General features: G+C 43.3%; 1 long non-coding RNA gene across 1 annotated transcript in view; it reads left to right on the top strand.

The window, feature by feature from the left end:
- Positions 1-23,958, top strand: part of LOC121284603 — a 38,942-nt gene extending 14,984 nt beyond the window's left edge. Inside the window, exons 2-3 of the long non-coding RNA XR_005944524.1 lie at positions 7,913-7,960; positions 23,418-23,958. This is a non-coding gene — a long non-coding RNA (uncharacterized LOC121284603). The remainder of the gene's footprint in view (positions 1-7,912; positions 7,961-23,417) is intronic.
- The last annotated feature ends 1,083 nt before the right edge of the window (positions 23,959-25,041 follow it).

Below are 25,041 nucleotides of genomic sequence, written 5' to 3'. Positions count from 1 at the left end.
GGTGTCTGAGCTCGTCAGAAACGAAAGAAAAGAAAAAGAGTTAATATTTTGGGAATATCACAACTGTTCAACTCTGTAAAAGACAAGCAGAAGGTAGAAATTGACAGATTCGCAAATTAAAAAAGTCAAACGTTGAACAAAAGAAGCCTGCAGGCAGCCAATCCAGGCATCCATTGTTAAAAATTTTTTTTCAAGTTGAATGTTATCGCTATTGCTGCGGAGCCCACCAAAATCGGCAAGCACAGTAAATCCCTTTGTCTCCAAGTGAACGGCAACGCCATCTTGAAATTCAAAAAGCTCTTAAAGCAGAACATACACAGGTCACAGGAATTCCTAGTTACAGGAATGCTTATCCTCTGCTACAGAGAACATCTCCATGACCCGCACGATGACGGAAGAAGCAGAAAAAGCAACAAGGAGATGAGCACAATGTTCATCTACCCCACAAGAAACGAGTTAGGGTAGCAACCACCGACCAGCGCAACAGCCGAACTGACCAAGTGTGGTTCAACACAAAAGAATGGAAGAAAATTTGTTACCACTATTCTTTGTATAAATCCTTTTTCACAGATGCACTATTACCATTAAGCTCTCTGTCCCTTCCCATCAATCTGCTTGTCTTTATCCAAATCACTACAGTGCTCTATTGCCTTGACTTTCTGTTTAGATTTCTAAATTTCTCTTCACCTGACCTCTACAACTCTTTTAGCTTAAAGCTTTATTTACAACCTGGTTATACAATGTTAATGCCATTGAATATCAATGGGAGTTGGTTATACTCTTTCCAGAGATGGTCATTGCCTGGCATTTGTGTGGTGCAGATGTTACCTGCTACTTATCAGCCCAAGTCTTGCTGCATGTGGTCACAGACTGCTTCGTTATCTGAGAAATTGCAAATGAAACTGACACTGTGCAATCATCAGTGAACACCCCCACTTCTAACCTTATGATGGAGGAAAGGTAATTGAAAAGTAACTGAAATTAGTTGAGCCTAGGATTTGTATGATAGCATTGTGGTTATATTAGTCAACTAATAATCTGGAGACCTGAGTTCAATTCTCACCACAGCTGGAGAATTTATATTCGGTTAATTAATTAAATCTGGATTCAAAACTTAGGCCTGAATTTTCAGGCCTCTCCTGCTGGCGGGATCTTCCAGCCTCACCGAAGTCAGTGGACTTTTTAATAGCTCACCGAATCTGCCACGCCGGGGCTGAAAAATACCAGCCCTACTTATCAGTAGTGATGACCATGTAACTATTCAATTGTTGTGAGAACTCATCTGAGTCACTAATGTCCTTTAGGAAATCTGCTGTCCTTACCTGGTCTGGTCTATGTGAGATTTCAGACCCAAAGCAGTTTCATTGACTCTTAGCTACCTTCTAAAAGTGCCAAGCAAAAAAGCTTGGTTGTATCAAACTTTTGTGAAAAGTATTTGCTTTTGCTAATAACCAGGCATAGTTTGATGGCTGATTGGACTGTCTGATTCATCCGGTAATATGTGAAAAATATGACATCGTCAGAAATCTATTTTATTTTTATTAAGAATATTGAGTGATCAATAAAGGATCAAAAGTGAAGAAATAAGCACCTTGAAAAAATGCTGTGAACTTATTTGTTTTCAGAAAAAAACCTAAACATTCCTTTTCGAGTGATGTTGAGATATTTTTAATATTTTCATCTAACAAAGAGAAAGATGAAAATTATATAATGCCAATTGTCTGTTTGTGTTGACAATGATCATTTGTGTTTAAGACAGTAGCAACTGTTATTCAAATGATGGTTATATTTCACATTTAATAATATCAGGGCATAACTTACAAAGTTTTATGAATGTAAATTAGCATAGTAGTGCCATCAGTGGATTGTTTTATGGTACTACAATTCAGATCATTTTGAGATGAATTGAAAATGTGAAAATACTTCACTAGAAACATTTAGAATTCTGCTGTGATTGTGCCTTTCCACCGTGAAGGCACAAGTCAGGAGTGTGTTGGTGCCATCAACAAGGTGCACTGCAGCAACTCACCAAGACTTCTTCGACAGGACTGCTTTGTCCTGGATGGTGTTGAGCTTCTTCCATGTTGTTTGAGCTGCACTCATCCAGGAAAGTGGAGAGTATTCCATCACACTCCTGACTTGTGCCTTCACGGTGGAAAGGCTTTAGGGAGCCAAGAGGTGAGACAATCACAGCAGAATTCTCAACCTCTGATCTGTTCTTATAGTCACAGTATTAAAGTAGGTGATCCAGTTACGTTTCTGGTCAATGGTGATCCCAACATGTTGATGGTGGGCGATTTGCATCGGTAATACCATTGAATGTCAATGGGAAGTGGTAAGACTCTCTCAGAAGATGGTCATTGCCTGGCATTTGTGTGGTACAAGTGCTGATTACTACTTATCAGCCCAAACTTGAATGTTATCCAACAAGAGAAAATCCAACGATCTCTTGACATTCAATGGCTTTACCAATGCTGATCCCCCACCATCAACATCCTTGGGGGTTACCAGTGCCTAGAAACATAACAGGGCCAATTACCTAAACACTGTGATGACAAGACTATATCAGAGTCTGGGAATTCTGCATTAAGTAACTCACCTTCTGACTACCCAAAGCCACTCCACCATCTGAAAGGCACAAGTCAGGAGTGTGAAGGAATACTCTCCACTTGCCTAGATGAATGCAACTCCAACTACACTCAAGAAGCTTAATACCATCCAAGACAAAGTAGCCTCCTTGATTGGCACCCTATTCACCACCTTAAACATTCACTCCCTCCACTGCCAGCACATGATAATAGCAATGTGTACCACCTGAAAGATGCACTGCAATACTTGTCAAGGCTCCTTCCAAATCCTTGACCTCTACCTCTACCAGAGGACAAGGGCAGCAGGTATTGGGACCACTGCTTGCAAATTCCCCTCCAACTCATACACCATCCTGATCTTGAAATCCATTGCTATTCCTTCATTTTCACTGGATCAAAATCCTATAATTTCCTCTCTAAAAGCACTGTTAGTGTACCCATACAATAGGGATTCTAGTGGTTAAAGAAGGTAGCTCACTACCACATTCTCAAAGGCAATTAGAGATCAGTAATAAATGCTGGTCTTTTCAGCAATGCCAACATCCTTTGAACGAAAAAGAAGAAAAAAATTAGAACTAGGAATCACTGACCAGCCTGCAACATTGGGAGCAATAGTGCAAAAGGTGTATGAAGCCCCAGAGGTTTAGCATGAAAGGTCACCGTTCATTTAGGCTAAGTATCACTCAGTGCCTGAATAGAACTCTATTCAGTACATCAGTCTGGTACTAAGGATGCAAACTGACTTAAGAGATCAGACAAAGCATGCCAAGGAAAAGTACATTAGATGATTTATAGGCTAAACCAGGCTTTAGTGTAGATACAGGCTTGGGGTATTGAAACAGTGCTGACTGGGGATAAGTGGCAAACATCAGAAATTGTAAATTGCTTTGGGAGAAGAATTGATTAGTCTATGATGGAATAAAGAAGGAGAAAGAGAAAAATTTGAGTCCCTTTTCCACTGTTACAGGTTACAGGATTTCTTTTCAGCGTGCTGACTCTTTAAAAGCCTGTGTGAGTGCCCTTCACTGGCTCCAACCCGTTTCCAGCTTGTTGAATGTTCTTCCTTTTATAAGTCTTAGCTGAGTTAACATTAAGAAAGTTAGATTTAAGATATTGTGGATTTATCTCATTTGTTTTGTCCTCATTTATTTATTGTTAAATAAATTACAATTGTTACATCAGCTTCAATGTAGTGGATTAAGTTTATTAATGTCTTTGGAATGTCAATGATTTATTATGGTACAAAAGGACTTGAGTCCAAGAACGTTTTGGTGGATCTTCTGCCAACTCTATGAAAACAATTTGAGGACAAGTACCAACAAGCAAACAATTAATAATGTAAGGAATACTGAACACCTCTCAACTACAAACCAAGGATTTAACAAAAGTTGGGGTTTAATCTGAAATGTTTTTAGATATATATCCATGTGAGCACATGACATGGGCAGGGGAAAAATACCTTTACCAGGATTTTTAGGATGGCGGGGTTTCCCTTTCTGCCAACTGGAGCGTGTTCCCTGCCAACACTGTCCGCCCCGCAGCGATTTCTCACTCCAACTAGCATTAATTGGCTGCAGGCGGGACTTGCGCCCCTCACTCAGGAGGAAGTACCATCTTAGAGAGCTCCAGCCAGCCTGATTGTCTGGCAGCTCTCTAGTTCCTGTAGCACCAGAAGCTGCAGTGGACAGGACTGGGACTGCAGAGCCAAAGTCCCTGGATTCCAAGAAGTGGTAAGTTTTGAGGGTCTCAGGGAGGGGTGGGTCAGGGAGGCTTGGGGTGGAGGATTGGGGTGTTGGAGAGATGCCAGTGTGGAGTGTTGTGGCACAGCACATGGTAAATGCTGAGCTGCTCAAATCCCAGACAGAAGCTTGTAACAACTGCCACACTATTCTGCAATTTGTATTTTTATTTCGAGATGCATGCCTTGAATTCAGTAGTAATGAGTCAACCGAGAATTAGAGGGTTTTATAAAACTAAATTAAATATTTATTAATGAAAGAAAAAGCTTTAAGCACAGACATAGATCTACAAATTACTGCTCCTAGCTCCCCTAATTAATCTAATTCCCAGTTATACCTCCATTAAGGCAACAGTAAAAGCAAAATAGATTTTAACAGACCCAGGCAAAGCACACAATACCCTGGATAGGGATGTTCTTGTGAGTTCTCTTAGCTTCGGTTCCTACAGACAGCAGCTTGGTACATAGAGTTTGGAGGCTTTTCACACTTGTTAGATCTTAGAATGCCTTCTTTCCTTACACATAACTCCATCTCCATTATACATGTTTCTCCCTTTTTAATGTAGATCCCATTTTTTCAATATGTCTTTGGGCTTTATCTTTCTAATAATAAAAATCTTTCATAGTGCCAGTTTTATCAGTAAGCTTTGGGAAAAATAAACACACTGTTTGGTGTCACCTGGCTAAGTGTAACATTTCACCCTCTCTTTGAAATTCATGACTACTCTGGTTTATCTCAAAATGCAAATTTTCCTTTTTACACCTCACATTCTAAAACTTCAGCCATGTTTATTTATTTAGCATTTCAAACCTAGCTTCTCTTCTGATACATCAAAGCCTTCAGACCAGCTGTCTTTAATTCAGTTAAGTTCCCCCCCACCCACAAACACTCACACACACACACACACACACAGACAAACACTATCCAAACCCCACTATTCCTACATTGCAATAAATCCCAATAACCTTATAAAAAATAGTATATTTTAATGACAGGAGGGAGGTCCTGCAGTTACTGAATCTTAAGTGGGAGGGAGGGCTTCCAAAGCTAAAAAAGGCTGCTGATGGAGGTGCCCACCCCGTCCCGTCTGAGGCCTGAACCCAACTATTTCTGGGCTTCCCCCATACCTGGAAACTCCTTCCGTTAGCCTAAAATTGAGGCTGGGCCGGAAACGGCCTTTAAGTGGTCAATAATCGGCCATGTAAGGGCCTCAACTGGGACAACGGTGGCCGTGCTGTCTGAGGCGTCACTCACCCCAGTGTAAAATTGCAGAGAGGTCAGGGTGGGCAGGAACCCAGCGGGAGATCCGTCTGAAGAAATTTATGCTCACCCTCCACCTACAAACCTGCTAGCAGGGCAGCATGAAATTCAGGCCCTTATTTTTAAATGAGATGCATTCCACATTGTGCTTTCCACATCAGAATTATGTTTCACTGACATATGAAAATTAATAGTGATGTTATACCATTGTTAATCAGAGTTTTAAAAACATTTTTAGAAGTGAATCTGTGTTACAGTTGACTCCCAAGTAGTAATTAACCTCTTACTTCTGTTTACTAAGTTGCAATGCTAGGTGAAGACATCATGCTGCCTTGGAGTCTTTTTTTAGAGTCAGCATTAAATTTGAATGAATATTTACGAATTGCAATCCCTATGGTGACAGAAAGAAATCAGAAATTTGACTAACATATGCTATACAGATTAACCACTTCTAGGCTCTCAAGCCACAGTGGATTTCTGTTTCTTATTTTAAATGATCATTTTTTTGGACTGTATGAATGGTGAAACGTAGGATTATCCAAAATTCTATATTGAGCAGTATGCACATTACTGAAGACTGAAGCTATTCCTACTTTTCACTGTATTGCTTTAGCAACTGTGGAAAAACTTCTTGAAAAGATCTTTCGAGGAGGTGTGCCATTGGTAATAAACAATGAAAACAGTGCAGCAATTGTATGTCAGGTAATGTAAAAAATTTCACAATTTGGAGTAAACCAAAAATTTCTTATTCCATATCACCCTCAGGCATCAGGCCAGGTAGAAAGATTAATTTATACCATCAAAAAGATATTGAAAAAATGGTTGAAGAATCAGGAAAAGATGGGGATTAAATTCTATTTGTGGAAATGTCCCTTCAATTACAGAAATACCACACTTTGAGGCAATGACTGACCATTAAATGAGGCTACCAGAACACATTTCCTGTAAATCCATGACAGATTTGTAAGAAGATTCAGTAGCCACAGAACAGTGGGCATAACAGTTGGCTGAACACATGGAGGAAATATATAAACAGATAGAGGCACCAAGCGGAGAAGAAAAGAGTTGACGTTTCGAATCCTCATGACCCTTCGACAGAACTTGAGTTTGAGTCCAACAAAGAGTTGAAATATAAGCTGATATTTCAACTCTTTCTTGGACTCGAACTCAAGTTCTGTCGAAGGGTCATGAGGACTTGAAACGTCAACTCTTTTCTTCTCCGCCGATGCTGCCAGATCTGCTGAGTTTTTCCAGGTAATTCTGTTTTTGTTTTGGATTTCCAGCATCCGCAGTTTTTTTGTTTTTATATAGAGGCACCAAGCGTTCACAATCAGAAATAAATTCAATTGTGCTTTATCAGAGTTGGAATACTTCTTGAGTATCATGTGGAGATCAAGTGATAGTGCAAAAGGTTTTTTGAAAATAAACCTTCTCCAGATTGCACATGGGAAGGACCCTGTTTTGTTGTACAGAAGGAATTTTTAAAAAATCTACATGGCTGAATTTTATGCTGGGGCCAATGATTCCACCTCTGGGCACAAAAATTGGGGGCATGAGCCCACCTCCAATTGGCTAGCTTGCTCCTCAACCATTCAACAGTCATCTGACCTTTAATTGACTTGAGGTGGGCCCTGCCCCCATTGGAGAGGAACCTGCCTCCGTGAGCTGCCAGCTAATTAACTGGCAGGCAGCTCCCTTGTCCCAGCAGTGTCACCAGAAGTGATGGCCAGAGCTGGGACTACAGGCAATCCCCTGAAGAAGAGGAATCACAGAGCCTAGACAAAAGTAATTCTGAGGTTTCACCAAGGACAGGCTGCCAGGCCATGACGAAGTGGGTGGAGGCTGGGGGAATACCGAGGTTGTGGAGAGCCTCCGATAGACATAGGGGGCCCAAAAAAGAGGCACCCCAATCTAATCTGGCCACTATATCATTTTCACCTGGCAACCTGAGCACTTGCTGCTGGCCTCCCCTGCTGCAGGTAAAATCCCAGCAGTGGCAGGAGGAGGCCCAAAGTGGCCATTAATTAGCCACTTAAAGAGCATCATTTTGCACATGGGCAAACAGGTAGCCCAACACCTCCCCCACTGCTATAAAATTGCAGTGGGTAAGGTCAGGTAGGCAGGAAGCAGTCATCACATGATGGCGCCCAACTTTACAGATGCTTCCCCTGCCATCCCTGGGAGGCCATAAAATTCTGGTTAGTGTTATTAAACAGTGGCAAATCAGGCACAATAAACAGTTGAAAGCAAGTAAAGGCAACTTAAACTAAATTCATCAAAGACTCCTGGAACTGCCAATTGTTTTCTTTCATTTTGTCTTTGCAGATATCCGTGGAAATGCTGTTCAGCCTGTTGGCATCTATAAGCCATGAGGTGAGATGAGGTGTGGGGGGGGGGGGCAACCAACACTCAGATTCAGAGGCCAGAGATGGAGAATAGGGTACAATGTGACAAATGGTAGCATAGTTATCTCTGAATGTAACATTGCCAGGCATAATATGGAGATAGACTTGGAATTGTACTTCATGTAGGGGTTCCCCTTTTTCCTCAGAGACCCTCCCCACACGCAAGTTTGTGACACCAGATTCACAAGTGGCTTGAACAAAGTGACTAATGAGGCAAGTTTCTTCTGATAATTCACAATTGCTTTATTGAATCGCCCACAACCCCACAGTACAAAACCCAAAATTTAGAACAACCTATTCCCAGTACCCGACACAAAGTCACCACGACTTACAAAAACACAGGCAAAACACCACATCCTGTCCTGAAACCTGATGCAAACAAAACCCTCAGACCAATATCACCAAGATATGACTGAAACAAGTTACAAGGTACAGGATTTTCGCCCCAAACCTTCACAAAACCCTCAGACCAATATCACTACAAATTGGCTGAAACTTACAATCCCCAATGCGGCTGTTCTGTCCTGTGTTGATTGTAGGCCTAAGCCAAGGTGACCAAACTCGACCCTTCTTCCAACTGCAGCCCAAAACCTCAGATCTGCTCTTCTTTTATAACAATTCAACTCAGACATATCAAAACACATTTCCCATTGTTCCAATGTTCATTTAGTTGATTCCACACAAAGTCCAAACAAATGTCATCAACTCCTGCTGGTTGAAACAATGTGGGGTTTTCCAGACGAATAGTCTCAGTTCTCATTGTATGAACAATTCTCCTGCGGTTTGAGGTGGCACAGTAACAGCACCTGGCTCTAAAGTTAATGAGGGTTTGAAAGACCCTATTCTAGTACTATTGTCTGTGGTGGTTGACTAATTCCTTGAGTGTATTGTATTGATGATATGTCCTTTGTGCCATTGATTTGGGTAACCTGACTTCTTGATTGTATTAGCCAATGTCCAACCTCTTTTGATGAGTCACTGTGTTTTCACTAAATGTCCAAATTAACCCCTTGCTGCCCAGCCCTTTACTGCTGACTGCAGCTTATCTTTTTGAAATTTATAATTCCAATCATGAGATCAAAACATGTCCATGGGGTTGAAATTATATTCCATAAATTTCCCAGTTGGAGGGGATTTGAATCCTACACCTTCCAGAGGAGACTAAAGAGTAAGTCAACACAGAGTTCTGGTTGGCAGAACATTGGCAAGGCAGAGATATTGAACAAGTGTATGCTGATGTATAACAGGTAAGAAACAATGGTGTGTAGAAACTTTGGGCTTTTCATTTTTCTGGGAAGGACATGAGGGCCAAATGAATGTTTGCTGATAAGCTTGCCTGATTGCAGATGGTGTGGACTTGAAATAAAAATTGAGACAATTGTTACTAATGCTTCAGGCTGGGACACAGATAAAATAAAGTATGCTCTATGCTCCTATCTTCTACAGGGACCTATAAATGGCCATGTAGTTACATGCAGGGGTACATTAAACAGGGATTACATTTCGAACTGTTAAACTTTCCTCTGTATCTTTGCCACCTGCAATATATAATGAAACATATTGATTTTATCTTGCAATGTTGAGACAAATGGTACAGGATTTTACTAAGCAAAGTTGAGGTAGAGGTATAATTTAACCATGAGCTGAATTTTACGTGGGTGGGGGTGTATCGCTTTCCATCCCCCCTCCCCACCCCTGAAAGGGAAGTCGGTGCCGATGGTCAACAAGCCTGCCTCACAGCAATAACATGCTGCCTGCGGCCTTAAGCAGGTGAGGGTCGGACTTCCACCCCTCAGTGGGAGGAAGTCCTGCCCTCGAGAGCAGCTGGCCAATCAGCTCTAGCAGTTCCAACAGTGCCAGAGCTTAGTAACGTGTGCTGCTGGGACTGCAAGCAGGCCCACAAGGAAGAGCGATGGCATCCAGAATAAGGTAGGTCCTAGGCTTTTGGGGCGAGAAAGAATCAGGCAACTTAGTGATTGGGATGAGGATGATGTGGGGGAGGGGGAGTGTTGTTGGAGGCCAGGTGGGAAGGAACAAAGGGGGAGTAACCTGTTGGGAGGGTGCCCCCAATGTCCACAAGGCATCCAGGGTGGCCAACTCTTGGGGAAAAGACAAGGGACAGTTTAACACTTCGGCATGGGAGTGGGGTGGAGACTGCTGGTAAGAACAAGACTGTAGGTGCATATTGCGCATGCACAAAAATCAAAGATCCCAGGGAAGCAAAGGTCCCATGATGCAGGACATATGCATATGCATATTAAAGGATGGTCCTGTAAAATCTGAGATGGTTGGTCACCCTGAGGGCACCCCCCAAAGGATGTAGCCCCTCTTCTTCCTTCCCACCTTTTAACCAGAAAGGTTAAACAAACAGCCCATCCACTCCCACCAGCCTGACCACACCAACCATTTTATGGCATGGGCAGCGTAATATATGGATCAATTGGCTTGTGAACAAGCTCAATTGCGCATTAATTATCTCTGTAAAAATGGTAGGAAGACTGACGATTTTGGCGCCCGCCCACTGACCATGTTAGGATAGCTTCGGGGTGGGCGGGAAGGTAGTGGGCTACCCACCCATCATATCTTATGTGCCTCCCCATGGAAAATATACTGGACACGGGGCCGTAAAATCCAGCCTTGTGTCAATGAGGTGAAATCTATCATCACTATATTTAAAAAAACATTAATTCATAAAAATCATTTACTACATTTACATTCCTTCAACTAAATAAAACCTTGTAACAACAAACTTTTAATTCAAGCGCTCAATCCCTTATAACATTCTTCATTGCAAGGCCCACGAGCCAGTGGCTGTTCCCATTGACGTTAAGTGCAGCTTCCCGACTGATGGTGTAGTGCTGCCGGAGCAGAGCTCTGGCACATCCAACCAGGGCCTGGAGAGCAGAGCGCGGCAGAGCAGAGTGCTGGGGTCCAGGGGAGGAGAGGCAGGCTGCAAGTTCCAGAGCCTCGGGAAGGAGAGACTGACTGCAAGTTCCAGGGCCTCAGAAATGAGAGGCTGGCTGTGAGGTCCGGGGCCCTGGGAAGGAGAGGCTGACTGCGAGGTCCAGCAGTGAGCTGCTGTGGAGCTCCAGGTCATAGGGGTGGGAACTGACCACCGAGTGTGTGTATGGGAGTGTTATGGCACAGCGGATGGTAAATGCTCAGCTGTTCAAATCCCTGAAGGAAACTTGAAACAACTGCCACAACTGTTTTGCAAATTGTATTTTGATTTCAAGATGCATGCCTTGAATTCATTAGTAATAAGTCCACTGAGTCTTAGAGGTTTTTTCCAAAACTAATTTAAAATTTATTAATAAAAGAAATAATTTTAAGCGTATACGTAGGTCTACAAATTACTACTATGATAACTCCTAGCTCCCCTAATTAATCCAACTCCCAGTTACACCCCCATTAAGGCAACAGTAAAAACAAAATAGATTTTAACAGACCCAGGCAAAGCACACGATACCCTGGATTGGGATATTCACAGTGAATTCTCTTAGCTCAGGTTCCTATAGGCAGCAGCTTGGTACATGGAGGCTGGAGGCTTTTCATACTTATTGGATCTTAGAATGCCTTCTCCTTACACATAACCTCATCTCCTTTATACATGTTTCTCCCTTTTTAATGTAAATCCCATTGTTCCAATATGTCTTTGGGCTTTACCTTCCTAATAATAAAATTCTTTCATAGTACCAAGTTCATCAGTAAAATTAATAAATAAATACACTGTTTGGCTTCTTTCAGCTAAGTGTAACATTTCATCTCTTTTGAAATTCAAACTACTCTGGTTTTTCTAAAAATGCAAATTTTCATTTTATACCTCACATTCTAAAACTTCAGCTAAGTTTACTTATTTAGCATTTCACACCTAGCTTATCTTCTGATACATCAATGCCTTCAGACCAGCTGTCTTTAATTCAGTTAAGTCCCCACCACCCACAAACACACACACACACGGGGCATAATTTTGCCCTTGGCAAGGGGTGCTTGGTGGAGGCAGTTAGGAAGCTGACTGCCACCTGCCATTGGCAGTGCACTGCGATTTTATGCGAGGTGGCCAACTAAGGCCTGCCCAGCGTGAGATGTGGCCTTTGAATGAGTGTGAAGGGGTAGGCGGCGGCAGGGGCTTAATGTCCACTGGGTCCAATGGTGACCCGGTGGCCGATTCAACTGCGGCCTTGGCAGCCCCTAGAAGGCTGCCATCAAAGGACGTGGAAGTCCTGTGCGTGGATACCATAGCGGGTGGATACAGCAGACGGGAGGACAGGTCGGCAGGAAAGTCGGCCCTTCATTTCTCAGGTGAGTACCTCACCGCCCTCCTGGAGGAAGGGGCAGCCAGGGGAGAAACACTTGTTCCCAGGGACGGGAGGAGGAGACTCCCCCACCTCACCAAAAAGACCTGGGAGAAGGTGACATCCAGGGTCAGCAGTCACGGCGTGGTGAGGCGCACATGGGTCAAGTGCCGGAAGCGCTTTAACGATCTCCTGCGATTGGAAAGGGTGAGTGCTGAGTTGGCATGGGTCACTTTGCAGAACAGGTAAGAGCTGCCCATTCCCCCGTGGACCTCAAAGGTGTTTCAGTGTGAGCGGCAAATGTCAATGAGGCAGGATCTGGCAAACAGCGTGAGCCCTGGCTGCTTGAACTGAGTGCCATGTGGCTCCAGGGTCACGAATGGGCTGAGCCCTGCAAGGTGTCCCTTAAGTGGGATTGGCCAGGCTGCAATGGTGCTGCAGCTAGAGGGTACACTAATCGATGCTCCTCTATCCTTCCAGGAGAAAATATCCCATAACACTGCTGAGAGGTTGCGGACTGGCAGGGGACCCCCACACCTCCTCATCCGCAGTAGATATGAGCTGGAGGCCCTGGAGCTGCAGAGGTGCCATACACCTCGGTCAAGTGGCCACAGTGAGGTTGGGGTGCCAGAAGGAGGTAAGAGCGCAGTGCACTGAGGTGAGAATGTGACTTTTTGGAACCATTCCAGTGTAGTCTATATATTGATGTGAGCCTCGAATCTAGAGTCCCCATTGATAATGGAAAGCCGAGGGCACCATGATGCACATCTCTGTCTCATCAGGGTGCCAGGCATGCACAATGACAGTCTAATGACTTAAATTAATGACATGTCCTTCTTCTCCCTTCTATGATCACCAGCAGCCGTTTGTTGTGAGGAGCCTGAAGACCCACTCCTGAGCCCTGAGGACCAGCATGCTGAGCACACACCAGTGTCACACCCTCTCTGTCAAGCAGGCATCAGCACAGATACCAGGACCTTGGTGGGCATAAGATCAACGTCTAGTATCTCAGTGCACGTTGGTGAGGGCACTTCACACTCGCCTGAGGTGCAGGCAGAGGCAGAGAGTGCCCAGGGTTCTAGCAGTTGGAGGACTGCCAGGGACCAGGACAATGCTCAATTGATGGCTGATGATGGGCCTCTGGAGTCGCCCAAGAGGCAGTAGCTGCTGGATGTCCAGCAGGGTGTGCAGGAGGACCTGATGGAGATACATGTGGGAATGCGCGCCATGGTGTCCGATGTGGAGGAGTCCATGTGGAGCATAAGCACTTCGTTGACCTTCATGGCCGACACAATGTCTCCTCCATGGAGAGAATGGTGACTTTCATGGAGAGGTTCCTTCAGGGACTCAATCAGGGGTCCCTGGGGATGCACTCAGGCCTGCAAGCCCTCACACTGGCAATTACCTCAGCTGGTCAGTGTCAGTGTGGGAGATAGATTGGGCACCCAGTATCCCAGCTAGGCAGCCGTCCATCAGTGGTGAGCAGGGAGGACCAGAGTGACCTGACATTGGCGCATGAACTGCCTGCCACCACTGTGGGCTCTGTTCAGTACACTCTGGATGACGGCAGCATCTCCTCCACCCCTCTGTCAGTGACCACGGCACCTGATGAGGCTGCAGCAATTAGAGAGATGCCAGCCTCCCAGACAGGGCCAGCACAGGCTCCACGAGCCAGAGGACGCCCGCCAAGGTCATCAACGCCAACAAGACAGCAGAGTGAGCAGGCTGTCTCCAATGCCAGTGCCAGCAAAGGGGGAGCACCTAGGTGTAGCACTCACAAGCGAAAACTTAAAGCACCTTAAACATAATACGGCCTGATCACAGGTAATATTTTTTCCCTCATTTTTCTGCTGTTTTTTTAATGGTGTGATGTAAAACACCACTCAATGTTAATTTCTGCAATGTTTGTCACTCAGCAGTAAATGAGATGTATTTTTTGCAATTGGCCTCTGGATGCTTCAAATGCCATGATGTTATGATGGACGTGTGACTCCTTACACTATGTGCCAGTGCAATAAAGTTTATGTTGTTGACCAAGGAGCTGGTCCTGTCAGGGATCAAGTATGGAGCCTACATCCCTGCCATGTGGTGGTGGTTCTTATTTCGTAGACTAGCTGAAGGAGCATTAAATCAAAACTTCCCAGCTGTCCCTGCCTCCCTGGAGGTTACCCAGGTCTGCATCAATGCCCTCAGCCTCCTGAGCGTGCTTCTCCTTGGACTCACTAGTGGACTCATTACCTGTTGCCTGCGCAGCTGCATCAAGATCTTCATCCTCCACTGTGTCCCCCCTTTCCAGTGCCAGATTGTGGACAGCACAGCATGCAACCACTATCAGTGAGACAGGATCTGGGGGGTATTGGAGTGCAGCCCATGAACGGTCCAGGCATGGAAGTGCATCTTGAGAAGACCAATGGTTCTCTCTATCACAGCCCTTGTGGATGTGTTGCTCCTTTTGTACCGCTGCTCAGCCTCTGTTCTTGGGTGGCGGAGAGGCGTCATAAGCCACCTTTTGAGCAGATCGCCCTCGTCACCCAACAGCCATCCATACAGCTGGGCTAGAGCACTGAAGAGCCTCAGCACCTGAGAATGTCTCAGGATCTAAGTGTCATGGGAGCTGCCAGGGTACCTTGCACAGATTTGCAGAATCTGCATCCTGTGGTCACACACTATCTGCACATTCATGGAGTGGAATCCCTTCCTGTTGACGGAGTCTCCCGGCTCACCGGCTGGCGCCTTGATGACCACATGTTTGCAGGCAATGAGTCCACTAGTGAGTTCAAGGAGTCCTCAGGAGGCTGAGGGCATTGATGCAGACCTGGGTAACCTCCAAGGAGGCAGGGACAGCTGGGAAGTTTTAATTTAATGCTCCTTCAGCTAGCCTACCTGGATACGGGGGAACCTCGCAATTGCTGCGAAGCCTCTGGCTCGCTCTGCCTGGCTGGCCTCGTCCATACAGTAATGAATGAAAGTCAATGCATGTCTGAACAGAGCGTCTGTCACCAGCTTGACACAACTGTGGACAGCTGATTGGGGGACTCCACAAAGATTACCCACTGACCCCAGAAAGAGCCGGAGGCATAGAAGTTGAGGGTCACTGTGACCTTAAGAGCCACTGGCATAGGGTGTCCACCCACACAGCCAGAGCTGATCTCAGCGCCGATCCTCTGACAGATGGAGGTCACTGTCTTCCTGGAGAGACGGAGCCTCCTTCGGCATTGCACCTCAGGCATACTGAGGTAGCTGCATCACTGCCTGTAAACACAGACAGCAGGATAGTGGCATCTTCTGCAGCCCCTTCCGCCTTGGCCTTCCTGCTAGCCCTACGCCCCTTGTGCCTGTGCCGCTCCTCCCCTGGAAGCTGAATAGGGGCACCAGACCTCCTCCCCCTTCTGGCCCTCTCTTCCTCCTCAGAGGAGGTACTTCCAGCAGAGACCACAATCTCCATTACCAAGGTAAGGGAAGGCTATCTGATACCTGGAAGGCCCCACACGGTGTGAATCCTCCTGGCAGACAACACTGAGTCCTGAACTGAAGCCTCTAAATGCAGCACTGAAATGTAATGAAGCTGTCCTGTTCACAGAACAGTGTGTATGTGATATCCAAAACAACTCACTATTCGCTTTGTCAAGCCCACTGACCCCTCTTATCCCACCCGTGGATGAGGTTTTGCAAATTGTGGCCTGCCCACCTGCCCGTTTTGACCATGCGACAGCCTGAAAATCGCACAGTCTACGTAAACTCAGAGATAATTGGTCTCACAAGGGCCTTAACTGGCCACTTAATGAATGGCGGGCGTGCTGCCGTCTTCATTGCGCGCGTGCCTAGTGAGTGTGTGTTGATGTTGGGATGCTCATCCAACGTCAACACGCTTTATTTCATGCATGGGTGTGTCGGGCGCATGCCTGCACGCCAAGGGTAAAATTCTGCCCAGAGACATACAGACTATCCAGAACCCCCTATTCCTACTTTACAATAAATCTCAATAACATTATGAAAGTTATTATATTTTCATGACAGAAGTGAGAGAGAGAGTGTGTGTATGGGACTGAGAGAGTGTGTGTGCATGGGAGTGTGTGTGTGGGAGTGAGAATGAGTGTGTGGGAGTGAGAGAGCATGTGTGCGTGGGAGTGCATGAGTGCGTGGGAGTGAGTGAGTGTGTGTAGGAGTGAGAGTGAGTGCATGTGTGTGGGAGAATGAGAGTGTGTGTGTGGGAGTGAGAGTGAGTGTGTGGGAGTGAGAGAGTGTGGGTGTGGGAGTGAGAGAATGAGTGCGTGTTTGTGTGGGAGTGAGGAGATTGAGTGAGTATTTGTGGGTGTGTGTGTGTAGGAGATCCATTTCTATCCAAGAAATGGGCCCGCTCCTTCAGGAGTAAGCCAATCCTGACAGCGTTCTCCACCTGGAGAGGTGCTACCTGGCATTTTGATGCAGTTGGCTACTGGAAGTGTTCAAGGGGCAGTCACCATTGTAGTAGAATGTGGCGTACAGGAGTGCACCATCAGCTCATCGGAGACAGAAGCACACTCTGCAGGTAAATCCCTTACCCTAGCACTGAGACACGGCCAAGTCAGCCCACTTCAAGCCTGCATTCCCCCAGAAAGAGTAATGTATTCTGCTTTTTGATTAATGTCCTTTCTTCCTTTGTATTATCAGAAGAAGGAGTGAATCAGGCAATAGCCTCCATTATAGTAGTTGATGTGGCTCTCATATTGCAGCTTTTTGCTAAAGTGACCCTTGCTTGAAAAATAGTGAAGATCACTGCCTTATAGCAAAAAGCATTGGAATTCATAGTTCCACTTCAAACTTAACCACTTGTAGCTGTCATTCAAACTGTGAACTGACAGGCACCCTACTGTGATAATGATGGTTGTGAAATCAGTCGTACAGCACTAATCCAGCCATGGAAACTCTCAGGCCCATGTCAAAAGAGTGAAATAGCAAGCAATGCTTTTCTTTTAACATACCAGACATTTTTTTTCAAAGATTGAAAGGGCATGACTTTTAAATGCCTTGACAGCTTGACAGTTCCTTTTGACAGTTGCTTTTGACAGGTCCTCTTGACAGCTCCTCTTGACAGGTCCTTTTGACATGTTTGATAGGACCTCTTGTCAAAAGGACCTGTCAAGAGGACCTGTCACTTTTGACAAGTCACTTTGACAGATGCTTCTGTCAGTTTTGATAGTTGATTTTGACAGTTCCAATAAGCTTAACAATAATGAGTTTCTGCACTTTTTACTCACATTTATGCCTACTTCTAACAATTCCAAAGGGCACCTTATTTCTCCCAAAGGACACCTGACCGCCACCAAAGGGCACCTTACCTCTCCCAAAATGGTCCCAGTATCAGACCCAAAGGGGTTGAATTTTAACATGGTCTATGGAGATGCTCTATTTGCAGCTGGTATATTTAGTGACCGCCTTGGTCCCCTCAGAGATGGCGTGTTTGGCCAGTTCCCCTGGCAGCAGGAGATGGACATGGTCTAGATTTCCCTGGAGGAGATGGTCTGTCATTTGCTATAGCGGATCAGGCGGGAAGCCTCGCAGGCGATGTGCTCAAAGATGTTGTTGGTGAACGAGCTGATGACACTCATGGCAGAAGAGGAGATGCCAGTGTCCAGGTGGACCTGCTTCGGCACCTTGTAGATGTAGATGCTGTAGCACTTCTTTCTACTTATCTTGTGCTTCTTCTCACCTTTGACACATTTCTTGGTGGCTGCTTTCTTTGGCCTCTTTTTTGTGAGCCATGCCTTTGGTTGCCACTTCAGGCATTGCAGACGAATGTAAGGGGTATCTTGCCTCTTCTGGCTATCCAAATGGGTTCACAAAGTTCAGACTTGCTCTTACCATGTCTAATCTACACACTTAGGATTTCACACCCCAAGGCTACCAAAATCCCACGTGAGTGGAAGCAGCTGATGATTTAAATGACAAGTTGCCTCCATAAAATGCACATACATGAAACGCCCCCATTCCCACCACAGAAATCAGAATTGCCATCTTCAGAGTCGGGGCTTATAATTTTCAGCCAGTTCTGCTCTGTCATGGTGCAAATCTGGGCCAGACAGTTAGTATGGTGCCAATTGATCCTCCGCGAGAAGATGTTTTTGTTAAGAGTTTACTTTCGGAAACCCAGTAGGCCCAAGGATTTACTAAACGACCTAGATGCTAACCTAATAACACTTTATAATACAACATTATCACCCTCCATCACATTAAGTGGGGATTTTAATGCCCCTGATCTTCTTTGGAATCAAGATGTTCCCCAATGTGCAACAAATGCACCCAATGAATTTAATTAATTTAGAGTAATAAATATAGTAAATGCTCATTTGTTAACATTGATGGTCAACTTTGCTACTAGGAGGCACACCAGTGGAACTGAGAATACATTGGATCTTCTTCCTGTTACACATCCTGCTTTGATAAGATCTGTCAGGCTCCATTCCAGGATAAGTTAGCCCCAAGGAAAGTGGCAGGATATCAAAATTGATGACTTTAAGAGCCAAGCTGCAGAGATCACAAAACACTTTCCAACAACTCTCCTCAGACCAACTCAGTTGACAAGAATTGGAAGGTGTTTGCCAAATGTGTAAATCATCTTAAAAATCTTCATGTTCCTCACAAAATCTACTCTGGGAAGAAGAGTACTCCATGGTTTACAGGCTATCTCAAAAAGATGGAGAAACTATATAACCATGCTAAAGATTCTTGGCGGATGACAATCCTTTGAAGAAAGAGGAAGCCTGGATTAAGTTTGAACAGTACCAAACTGTGGTCAATGGGGAGATTCGACATGCCAAGTGTAAATACAAAACGGAATTGGTCAGCTCAGAAAACCCCAGGAAATTTTGGAGGTGTATTGACTTTAAAAAAAAAACCACTGGATACCAATTCTGCATGAAGGGGATAAGTTACTGCTGGATTACTAGGAAAAAGCTCAAGTTCTAAGCTTGCAGTTCCAGAGCATCTTCAAGGAAGGCATCAGAGCACCTGAATACGAATCTGTAGTACGAGGGCAGCCTTATAAAAATATGCCTGTTATAATTAAAACAAAAGATGTTGAGAAACTCCTCCATAACACTTGATCCATCTAAAGCTTGTGGTCCTGATGATATCCCAAACCATGCACTTAAAACTGCAGCAAGTGAGTTTGCACCAATGTTACAGTACATTTTTCAACAAAACAAACATAAGAGAACATACCTGTCAGACTGGCTACAAGCCAACATCTCTCCAATTTACAGGAAGGGACCCCTTAGCAAATCACCAACCCATTTTGCTTAATACTATTTGCTGTAAATTACTAGAACATTTCATTTATGATTAGCTAATGAGACATCCTAAAAGGCAGAATATCCTTAGTGACAAACAATATACCTTTTGTAAAGCCAGATCAACAGAATCACAACTTATTCTTATCATCTATAACCTTCACAATCGCATCACCACAGATTTTAGATTTTTCCAAGGCTTTCAACTGTGTATCACATGCAAAGCTACTGAACAAACTAGATGATTACTGAGTCCAAGGAAATACTAAGCAAAGGATAAGAACATTTCTTACCAAACAGCAATAAAGAATCATAGTGAATGGGGAAGCCTCAAGCTAGAAACCAGCCTTCTGCAGCTTGCTCTAAGGTGCCATCCTGGGTCCACATTTGTTTCTTCTCTTTGTAAATGACATCCAGGATAGAATATCAAGCCAGATCAGACTCCTAGCGGATGATTGCCTACTCTACAGAAACATTACTGATTCAGCAAATGAGGTTAGCCCCCAGGAAGATCTAAATAACCCTGCCGAATGGACCAATATATGGGGAATGAAATTCAACATGGAGAAATGCAACATCATGCAAATCAGCAATACTCAACTACACAATGTACAATTCGCCCCCTTGAAGTTCGTAAAGAATGCTGTTACTTAAGAATCCACACCCAAAGTAATTTAAAGTGAAATGTAAAAAGTCAACAAGCGTCGTCCAAGGTATCTAAGGTGCTTGATTTCATGAAACAGAACTTCTATCACTCTATAATTACAGTGAAGGGAATGCTGTACCAAACACTAATCAGACTACACCTTGAGTATGGGGTAGCCTCTCGGGGCCCAGATACTGCTGAAAATGTTACCCTCCTTGAGAAAGCTCAATGCTAGCAGTTCACTTTGTTACAAACAATTACTCACAAGATGACAATGTATCCCAGTTGGTCACATGGCTAGGCTGGCACAGTCTCTAGAACTGAAGAAAGGTTCACAGATTGACATGCCTCTATAAAACTTTGAATGGACAATTAAGTATTTCTGTGCAGTACATCAAGTCCAAAAGTGACCGAGCAAGAAGAGTTCACAACCAACAGCTCCAACTGTGCACACCTCAATGCACTTCCTTTGTTAACTCCTTTTTACCAAAAACAATTAAGGACTGGAACAACCTCCCACAAACCTTAATCTCCATGCTCTCTAAGGACACATTTAAGGAAAATCTGTTGAACTTCTTTTTATTAATGTAACTATCAACTGTACTTATTGTTACCTCTGGTGAAAATTCCCTCGTAGAAGACTACGGATGATTGTCAAGTACCAAGAAGAAGAATGTCAGGAACGGTGGGATAATGGAAGCCATGGGTAGTGTGGCAACTGCAGCCTGAATTCCACCTCCAGACTGAGCTGGAAAATCTAAGTATGTTGGTACTGAAGATGGAAGAAAAGGGATCCACCCTTCTCAGTGGGAGGGATGAACTGAAGATGAAACTAAAAAGTGAAAAACAAAAGTCAAATGATCTGAACTTTATAATTGGTTCGTTGTATAAGAGACTGACAGTGGCACACTGAAAAACAGAGCACAGAAAGAACCTAATAGACTTTCGAAAGTCACCCAGCTGGACAATGATAAAATTAGAGATAATGCTGGAAATAGTAATTGACGACGACACAATGAAGACTGAAGATGCGAACAATCAGCTAGAGAAGAAAAGTAAGACCAATTACTCAGTTCTTCAGTAAAGATTCTGAAAAGAAGAAAACAAGATTCTAACAGGAAGAACGAGCAATCTTAGGAAGCTCTTGGAATGATCATAATGTTGGACAGATATCCACCATCTACAAACGAATTACATAAGAGGAGATTAAGTATCACCTAGCTGAAGAAGTAGGAAAATGGGCAACATAATGGTCTAGAAACAATTTCCCACACTAACTATAGTCTTGGCCTTCCTGGGGAGGTGGTACTGTCACAGAAACAAGGAAAGAAGTGCGTAGTCAAGTAACTCCTGACAACAGGAATGCAGATGCCCTCTCACAAGCATACTATTCAAAGGAAGGGTAGGATTGATTAGTGACCAAAAGGAGATCTTCTTGAGGAAGAGGGGATGACAGAGGCACAAAATGAGAAATTCACATCTGTCTCCTCTAAAGAAGATGTTACCAAAGTCAAAGTAAAGGAGGAGGTATTAGAAAAATTGGATAGGATAAAACAAGGAGGTACTTAAATCATTGGCAGCATTCAAAGTAGAAAAATCACCCAATCTGGATGGAATGCATCCCAAGTTGCTAAGGGAAATAAGGGTGGAGATAGCAGAGACATTGGGCATATTCTTCCAATCCTCTTTGGATATAGGAGAGGTACCAGAGGAATGGAGGATTGCACACCCCTGTTCAAAAAAAGGAAAGGGATAAACCCAGCAATCGGAGCCCAGCCAGCCTAACATCAGTGGTGAGAAAACTTTGAGGCAAAAATCAGAGTCAAAATTAGTGGTCATTTGGAAAAGTATGGGTTAATAAATTAGTCACTTTAGATTTGTTGAAAGCACATGATGTTTGACTAACCACACCTCCAAATTCTTAATTTTCTGATTTTCTTGATATTTTAAGATACATTTCCAGATTTTAAAAAGCACCTATTCATCTGAATAATAATTTGCAGTTAGGATTTATATTTTAGCTGTAAAATTAGAAAATCTCCATTTGCTTTCTATTTTGTTTTGTTCTTCTGTGTATAATCCACAAATATTCATCTGTCATACAAAGCCATTTGTATTCAAGTGACTATTAAAGCCACTAATAAGACAAGAAAGTTAATTTTCTCCAATAATAGCTGCAAGTTTTTGCCTTGCCTATTTGAGTGTATTCATTTATCTTTCGAATGTGCCACTAGATGGTGCACAACGTAAATATAAGCCATTTCACCAACTATGCAATTATCATACCTCCATGAAATTAGAGATTTCATATATAATCCAGGTCTCCAGATCAAGAACAGCTTATATTTATATAGCACACTTAATGCTGTAAAACATTTCAAGGTGCTTAACAAGAGCCTTATCAAACAAAATTTGACATTGAGCCCCACTGGTACAGATGATCAAAAGCTTGATCAAACAGGGATATTTGTTAAGGAATTACCTAAAGGACAAAGAGCAGATGCTCATTTATCCTTTTGAATATGTTCCGCTATTCAAATAGATCATATTAATCTACCTGCCTTGAGTTTGTAACCCTCATAACCTTGTCTAACAAAAATCTATTGATCTCAATTTTGGCATTTTCAATTGGCCTAGTTTCAACAGCTTTTAGGAGAGTGAGTGTTAAATTTCCACTACACTTTGAAGAAAGCAGTGCTCTCTGACTTCAGTTCTGAAAGGTCTAGCTCATTTTAAGGTTCTGTTCCTTGTTCTGGACTGCCCCATGGGAAGGGTTTCTTTCTATCCACCCTATCAAGTCCTTTTAATATCCCAAACACCTCATTTAGATCACTTCTTAATCTTCTATATTCAAGGTAATACAAGCCTAGATCACACAACCTACCTTCCTAATTTAACCTTTAGTGCAACTGCCTGGAAGTGCAGAGAGCATTGGACTCAATTGTAATATTCCTATATTCAGCCTGTTGACAGCCATTCTAAATGTTTGCACAAATAATTGACATTTAGATAACGTATAGAAAATGGCTATTGTAGAAGAATATGCTAGCTAGTGGAGCAATTTTTCTCAGACAAGGAGAACAAGGACAAAAATTTGAGTTGGGTGATAAAGGAAACTAAAGAATAAATGCGAGAAAAGCCGGATGAGTACCAAAACAATAGAAGAGTTTCTTAGACAGAATTTAATGCTCAACTTTTTCCTTTTCTTTCCTTCAGGTATTTTCACAGTGAGAAGATGTACAGGGCACCTGTCAACATGGCTGTTAATTCAGCTAAATTATCAATCATTAAGTGGCCCAGGTTGCTTTATTTTGTGATTTTCTCACCCTTTCTCTGAAGTAGCTCCAAACACTCTGTGCAGCACTCTTAATAAGGAGGCTGGAATCATAAACTTGCTACCTTTCCATGGCACAGCACAGGATATCACCACTGGGTTCTTTGTCATGGAAGCCGAGTATTCATTCCTTGCATTTAACCCAGAAAAATGTGGTACATCCAATTCCATGAGGAAGAAACTGTGATCTTGCGATTTGTATAATTAGGCATAATGACAGCCAAAGAAATTACTACCCAAACCTTCTGCCATCCTGGGTATAGAAGAACCTGTGGTAATGAACAGTTTGCAAAATAAAATGAAAATAAACAAAGTATCAGATAAAATTTTATGTGCAGAACAAAACATCTAAGTATATCCCTCTAGTGTGCTATAAATTTAAGTGATTCTGCATTATCAATAAAATATGAACACATGACCATATTGGCCACACTGTCCAGGCAGCTCTGTTCAGCTCAGAACATGTAACTGAATCTGCACACAACAAGGAGTTACATCCCACACGCCCACTCTGAAGCAGATCTTCATAGCAGTGGTTATTTGACCTATCTATCACACTTGAAAATAGGCTTCTCATAAAGGCTCTGGTTTAGGTTTTTATGTAGGCGTACATATAGTGCTTTTCTATCTGTTAAACAAAAATCGTAAACTGCAAAAAATTTACTGGTGTATGGATGAGTCATTCCTCAGTTTCAGTTTGTGTAAGTGTGATTCAAATCTTAATGTGATCCATTAACAGCTTCCTTGCCCATGTCAGCAAGCAGTCATAGCTGAGAATGATGGTCTGAACAATTAATCTTGGTTAAATAACAACAATTTTGCTTTTATTAAATTGCAAAAACCCTGACAGCTAGCCTAGATTCTTTCTTCGAGCCCAGAATCTTACACACTTATTTAAACATTATGAACCTTTTGGTATTTACACAGAAACTTAGGTTAACTTTTTGCCTTATTAGAAAATTTTAATGTAAGTCAAAAAGCATTAATGTCCAGGAATCTTTTCTTTCGAGTGAGCACACACACAAAAAAAGGTTTTTTTAACCATAAAGACATCAGTCTTGATTACTATCAAATAAATCAATCAAATAAGGATTACTTACAAGACCACAATTTCCTGACTCTACTAAAAATCATGAGACTTTCCTATTGTATACCAACTGACAGGTTCTTGATCTCAGCGACATCTGATAGGAGAAGGAAGATCCATGAATATCCTCACCCTGAGTTCTGGTGGAACATAGCATAACTGCAAGAGATGAGGCTGAAGTGTTGCAAGCATCTACAACCAAAAGTGGTAATGCAACTTTGCCCCCTTTCGTGTTACAGCAACATTAATACCAATGCCCAACCAATCTGGTTCAATCCATGTAATATTAAAAGATGTCTGACTCCATAAGATAGCCATCCTGGTTGTAGTGCTTGAAGACCAGTGCTAGCTCTCTGCTACTGCTATTCCAGTGGAGTTATCACAATGGTATGTGAGAAATTACCCAGATATGTCCTACT

This window comes from Carcharodon carcharias, chromosome 12, assembly GCF_017639515.1.
Source record: "Carcharodon carcharias isolate sCarCar2 chromosome 12, sCarCar2.pri, whole genome shotgun sequence".
Classification (NCBI taxonomy): Eukaryota; Metazoa; Chordata; class Chondrichthyes; order Lamniformes; family Lamnidae; genus Carcharodon; species Carcharodon carcharias.
Note: the sequence above shows the minus strand (reverse complement) of the source record. Positions and strands in the feature narration are given on the sequence as shown.